The sequence below is a fragment of the Pinus tabuliformis genome, chromosome X, assembly GCF_031772625.1.
Source record: "Pinus tabuliformis cultivar Carrire ecotype Pingquan chromosome X, CPIR1, whole genome shotgun sequence".
In the NCBI taxonomy this organism is placed as follows: Eukaryota; Viridiplantae; Streptophyta; class Pinopsida; order Pinales; family Pinaceae; genus Pinus; species Pinus tabuliformis.
Window position 1 is genome coordinate 999,479,076 of NC_142308.1, and position 7,277 is coordinate 999,486,352.

A 7,277-nucleotide genomic window follows, 5' to 3' on the forward strand; every position below is an offset into this window, starting at 1 on the left:
TGGACTATGCATTGTGTAGTTCCAATAGTCAGCCAGTCTCCCAGTAGCCCAGACTGTGCCTTTCGCAGTCTTGGCAGTCAGTCTCCCGACCTCCTGGCCGAAATTGCACAACCTTCATGATCAGTCACAAAGGTATGTTGAAAGTTAGTTCTCAAGTTTATTTTGGTTTTTGACTGACAGATTGCTTTCCATGAGTGTTTCCATGTCTCCAAGTATTGCAAGTGTTCATATTCCTCTCAGTAGTGCAAGTACAATGGTTTCCAAGAGGGCAGAGTTGAATACACCGTTCAAAGCACACCTGGAGATGCAGTCGATAAAATGTCTATGAGCTTGCCTACTGACGGAGATATCAATTTGTTCGTAGACAAGAACATCAAGATATCATAGAAAGCATCATCATGAAAAATAGTTGAAGGCAACATACCGAACGCAATGAATGCAACGAATGCAGCGAACAAAATGAATGAAGCGAATGCAAGAGGAAGGTTGTTGACAACACAGAGGCAGAACAAATTTGCAAGATCAAGTAGATCCACTGATGATGAAAGCAACTTTGGAGACTCAGGCTATGAGGTGACGACGTGACATGAAGATTGCACGAAGACAGATAATGGAACAAAGAAGGAGTTTCATGTGTTGAAGCAGCAACTCAAGGAAGAACATGAAGCTGCACAGATAGACAAATGAGTTGCAACAGGAATAGGAACAACAGTGGGCGCAACATGCACTCAAGGATGAAAATGTGCTTGTACAAGTTAAAGGTCCATCCCAACAGTTGGCACGAAGCAGACATGGTGAGTAGTTTTGTTGATCGCATGCAAGGGATTCAACAACATGCATGTCATTATGCACATGCATGCAATCCAACCCATTTATCACACTCATCAAGGCGATGACAAGAAGCAAGTCCAACTGGAGTTGAACATGTACTTTGGCAAGTTGATGCACATGACCACTAGCACACACTTGAAGATCAGCACAGACACTATGCATCAGTGTGTTTCTGGTTCAACTGCACCCAAGAAGTCCATGCGCATGTTAGAAGATGAGTGGATGAAGGAGCTGAACCAATACACTGGTTGCAACGGAGGCAAGAGTTTGCTTCGGCAATATATCACCATGAGGTGCATGCACACCATCACGGACGACCAAGCTTGGCATCAGCTCACCACCTTCACCATCACAAGCATGCCATATTTTGTCTCATCACAATAGACCAAGTGTCAGTGATGTCTTGCATGGCTTACTCAAGCCATGTTGTCTCACATGAGTACATGTGCATTGTAATGTAACGTCATGTCAAGTGTAAGTCAAGTGTCAATAGTTGGATGTAACGATCGTAGAGTAGATGAAGATTCATGAGGATAGATGAACTGCCACAAAGGGGAATGTTAAGGGTCACCCCACCCTTTGCTATAAATAGTCCCTCATAACTCATTGTATGGGCCTTTGGTCAACCAAGCTTCTGATAAGACTATCTTGGAGAGAGCTTGGACAGTATTGTAATGCGACTTGGCTCCTCCACTGCACGGAGCTAGTACATCTCTTTGGAGGAGCAAGTGGATGTGGCTATAATGTTCCACTGTTGGGGCTAGTGGGTTTACGTGGATGTATTGTATGACTAGAACTTACACTTATTTATATAATAAAATCCAACATGCTTTCCTGCATATGTTGTTATTGTAGTTGGACTATTCCAGTTGCTGTAGCAATGTATGTTGTTTAACTTATGTGGTTGTGTATGATTTTTTTTGTATGCAATTATATGAATCTTGTTGTAAATGTGCTGTTGGTTTAACCATCATTTTGGATTGCCGACTGACTTGCTTTCCAGCTTGTGATGCATATTTTCTTGTGTGTTCCCTTCCCATCTGACTATTACAGGTTTCCAAGGGGCGCACTCATCTTAACCCATCTGTGTTAGAACCTCTCATGCACCTTCCTTGACTCACTGTAGCTATCACACCCTTGCTACCAACAGAGTTGACTTTCTTGCCGCTGTGTGAAATCGTGGTTAAGGCATTACCTTACGACCCATTGCTAGGACTCCTACACCAAATGGTCTGAGGTCTAATTGGAACTTCTTATCGGGGAGATCCCTTTGACATGTTGGCATGTCCAACACCGTCAACATTTCTGGCACTAGAAGGAGGGTCTGATGACAAGCTGTGTCCTCTCATCCTATTTTCAACCTTTGCATATCTTTCATGTATTCTTGCACTCTTCTCCCTCTGCGATGTTCTCAAATCATGAAGATGTCTCCATCACGGGGGAGTTTTCAATCTCTTGTCCACTTACACGTATGATGGTGAAGGTGAATTCACTTGGCCTGAGTACTTAGATGACTTTCTCTCCATGCTTCATGAGGAAGATGGGTGTTATGACAAACAGGCCAGCTTACTGCTTGCACACACACTTTATGAATCTCCATGTTGATGGCTGCTCAGCCTATCGGCTGACAGTGTGCACCCACTTGAGCACTTTTGTGATCTCATTGAAGACACTTTCTATCATTTTGATCCAGACTATCTTGACCAAAATCTATTACAACAACGGAAGGCTTCACATGAATCGGTTATAGATTTTTGGCAGCGCTTCCGTGACTTACAATTTCAAGCTTCGAGGAGCCAGATGAAATTTACCTATCTTTGGGACCAGTTCAAGTATTTCCTTACGAAATTTTCCCGTCCCAAAAAGAAGCTTGAGATCAAGCCTTACTCAACATTCTTCAGTGAGGGAGTTACGCAATCTCATGTGGATGCGGTCACTATCTCGACTGACTGTCCACCTTCCCCTCATTCAACAGCTCCACCACTACTGAGTGATATTGAGGATCATGCTCACACACTTGTTCATCTTTCACATCCTCCCAACATCACCTCACTCAATTTTCGCGCAGATTTGGTTGTGAGTCCTTCAAGTTCTCATATGCATTCTATTCTGTGACCTCTGTCTTCACACTCGGGTGTTCCTCCAGACGATGTTGTCTTGTGCTCTTCCATTCCAGACTCTTCAATTATGGTGAACGAGGAACAAGCCACTGATGGAGTTGGTGTTACACAACCAACATGAATTTTCATTCACGAAGAGTATGAGTGGGAGCTTGAGAATCAACACTCGGCGAAGGATGATTCCCTTCCATTCGAGCCCCCTCCATTCTTTCCTAACATCTTTGTTGAACCTGCAACCCATTATTTCACATGTGTGTCTTCATCGACAAATGCACCCATTATTGATCACTCGCAGGACTTGCCGGATAATGGTCCATAATTCGATCATAAAGATGATAAGTTATTCATTGAAAATCAACTCAATCTTTCATTTTTCTTTTCGAAAACATAGAGGATGAGTTTTTTCTCTTTTCATCTACCCTTCTATTTGATTCATCTGATCATGAGGATGCCAATCAAATCATTTATTTTTCTGATAATCACGATTGTGATCCATTTGTTTCCAAATTTGATCACAATCATTATTTTATCACAGTAGATATTTCGAAGCCACCGGTTTGTGATGATCTATTTGATGAAGAATATGAAACACCCAATATTGTCAAGGCACTTCAGCCCAAGCTGATGGTTATGACAGGCCCTTTCTCTCTTCGGGTTAGTCTCATTTCTGATCATGAAACTATTCAATCACCCAAGGCTCCTCAACACTCATATGTATGCATTGAAGATCCATCTCACACACTGTCAGGCGGAAAGAGTCGATAGTGCGGACACAACCAACCTCCCTAGGAGCCTAAGACTCTCTAGTGACAAACAAGACAAACAAGAGCAATCCTTCTCTAAACATGCATTTATTATATAAGAAATCAAGTGTTTAGATCCTACCTGTAGTCCAACACCGTTGTAGCAGTCCAGCCTCACTGATCCGGATGAGCTCCTCCTTCACTTCGAAACCTGCATTCACTAACAATCAAATGATTAAATAGCACTTGATAATCTCATAAAATAAAACATATTTAACACATAGACCAAGGAGTACATGAAACAACTCATAAATAACAAGTTATTGAGAAGAAAGGACTCATTTGCATTAATAGGAAACAAAAGGAACAATTACAACCTGAGCCTTGGTGTTGTGCAAGTTCCTCCCAGGGTCCATCAAGAGTTCTCCTTTACTTTGACAAAGCTCACCCACTTCCAAATAGAAAAAGCAAAGATAGTAATCTCTCCTCACAAGCTTCTAAATGGGAGTCCTAATTCCAGCAGCATCTACCCTTAGAAATGTTTAGCTTCCAACCTCCCCTCCTTCTGGCCCATTGCCTGTATTTATAGTGCTCAAGAGGAAGTTAATCAGGTCCACCATCAATGGGATAATCCCCTCTTTGGATGGGATAGCTCCCTTATTGATGGGATAAGTTCCTCTTTGGTAGGGGTACATGAACCATCTGGAGGCGCTTCATACACGTCAAACATACTTCTAGAAGCCTCTAGAAATGACCACAAGTAACTTTTTTGAAGTGAAACTTGCGCCTTTTGACCTTTACAGGGGTACGCACCTACCCCTTTACATACAGAGCGTACAAGTACGCAGCTTTTGTGAACATTAGGTGCGTACCCGCAGGTAAGGCCGAGAGAATCTGCGTACCCAGAGATAAACACATTTACAAAGACTTTCTCTCTTTTTGGAGTTTGACATGGAGAGCAGAGGCATAAGACTTGCCTAGGAGGATAGCATGACTGTTGATAGAGCCATACTAACTGTAAATAGCCATGGTGACATTTTTTAGTGTAACAGATTGCCCCCTAAAGTGCGAAGCCTGTAGTAGATTAGGGTTTTGTATTATCTAGGAAGGGTGAAGCACTTTATCATTTCAAGGATTATCTCGTGGAGAGCCTGGTCAGAACCTGCAATTTTCAACACAAAATACATGTATAAGATTATATCATCGCTGAGGTAGGCATTCCCATACTCAGATCAAAAATTTAACTAACAGACTAACTACTCTGATACAGGAATGATCTTGCAGTACATCATAATCATAGACTTTTGTAGACACAGTATGGGCGCAGCCATCTGTTTATGATTAGTCTACTAGATAATGAATACAAAACTCCTCGCAGCCTGGATGGTGGAAACTAGAACCAGGGTCTTCATTTCTACTTCCCGAATTGGTACGATTCTAACCATGCGAATAAATGAGTTGATGTCGAACATGGTAGAAACCACTTGATTACCAGTCGATGATGTAAACTGTTAACAAGTGTGAGAGAGACCGCCAGTAATGTCAATGGTTCTCAAAGTACCCAGTACAATCCATGAGATGTGAATGAATGAGTTGATGTCGAACATTTCACGGAATCCTTCGATCGAAAGTCAATGATGTAAACCGACGTCAAAGGCGAGAAACCTGCCATTGATGCATGCAGACTTCAAGGTACTGATGATTTCTAAGTCATCTCTCTAGATAATGTGCTGATGTCGATAGAAAGCGACCCGTTGCAGGCAAGCCCACAACACGAAATCATTGTTCAAGTTGAAGAAATGTTGCTGTAAGGACTGACTCAGGGATGGTCAAATGGATGACAAGTATTTTGCAGATGAAAGTTTTGCTTGCAGACCTCTTGAACACATAACGACACAACAGATGGCTTGGTGACGAATGATTCAAAGTTAATCCCCGGAACCCGGCTGAAGACTTTCAAAGTGGTTTGATCAACTGTGAGGCAAAGGATTTCCCAACCCAGGTGAATGAAAAGTGTCGTGTCCAAGAGTGGTAATAAAGTTTCTTCTGAGACAAAAGATAACAAATAGGCTCATTCTTCTCTCTTTTCCCCCACCATTTTTGGCAAGTACCTCTTTATTTTTAACAAGCTTGAGGAGGATAACATATGCTTGATTATAAGCTCATCCTTTGGACGAGTCCAACCTAGTTTTGATTCGAACCCTAGGAAGGAGTGGTTCGTTCCTGTTTGTAATTGAACAGGTCCTTTACTGTGAAATTTTAACGAGCCCAGTATAGGAGAAACTCGGCGTTTTTCAATTTTAGAGAGTCTGAAAAACTTAAGAAGACTCCAGGTTGAACTTTTTCGTAAATTTGTGTCTCCCAAGCCCGAAAAAGTATAAAATAATACTCGGGAGAACCGCTTGATCTTGCGACCAAGGAGTACTTTCATGATTAGTGTCCCTGACCTGAAAAGTAAAAAGTGATCAAGGACACGTCGTTTTATTTCCGTATCGAGTTTGAAACGACAAAAACCCGGCAATCTTTTCCTGTTTTTACGGTCAGAAAAGAGCTATAAGGGGACCGTCTTTTAATTCCGTTTTAACGAGTGCAAAAGAAACGTTCGGAGATCTTTTCATGTTTTAGGAGTCAGAAAAGAGCTTAAAAGATGACTCTGATGTTTTGGTTCATGAAAAATGATGATTTTACTCTAAAGTCCTTTTGTCCTGCACAAAAACGACACATTACTCATACCTGTTTAAGATGGGTAAAAATACATTGAAAAATGTTCTTTCATGGTGAAAAATAAACAAACTTAGCATTCATTCATCCAAAAAACCTATAAAAAGACTTTTTACCATGTCATTTTTACATTTTTACTGTTGAGGTTGAGAAAAGGGCTTTTGACAAGAAACTTCCCGTGGAGATTACGGAGAATCCGACCGTCAGAATCGAACGCCGTTTCACCAGGTATTCTAAAACACCCCTCTCTTGATTTCCATCCATTTATAATTCATTTTTAAGCTTTTATTTGATTTTTTGGGGGTCTTGGGGTTTCAAGATGCGCACTTCGGGGTACGCAGGTCATGCACTGCTGACCTGCGTACCCCGATATTTTCCCAATGGGAAAATTACGGGGTGTACGCACCCGGCCTTAAGGGAAGCTACGTCCGGACGCTCTATCCCTAAAGGCCGGGGTGCGTACCCCGCAAAACACAAATTGAAACCCTCATATCTCCAAAATAGACCAAATTTTTTAAATTTTATGGATCCTAACTGATGTTTTATGATGTGCAGGGAGCACACCATGCTTGATTGGCGTGAAAGAGAGCACGAGGACGTTGATTTGGCCGCGATAGGTCATCAACCTTCCATTGATGCATTAAAAGCATGCGGACTGTACAAATACTGGGCCATACCTGGCATGAGGGGCCAAGTGCCGTTCCTTGAGTGGTTGGTTGAAAGGTGGAACATTCAGGAGCAATGTTTCTACATCGGAGAGCACCAGCTCGAGATAGAGCCCTCCGACATATATTTTCTCACTAGCTTGCTTAACAGGGGCGAGCAACTTTCTCTATTCGGGACTAGGCCGGGTGGCCAATCC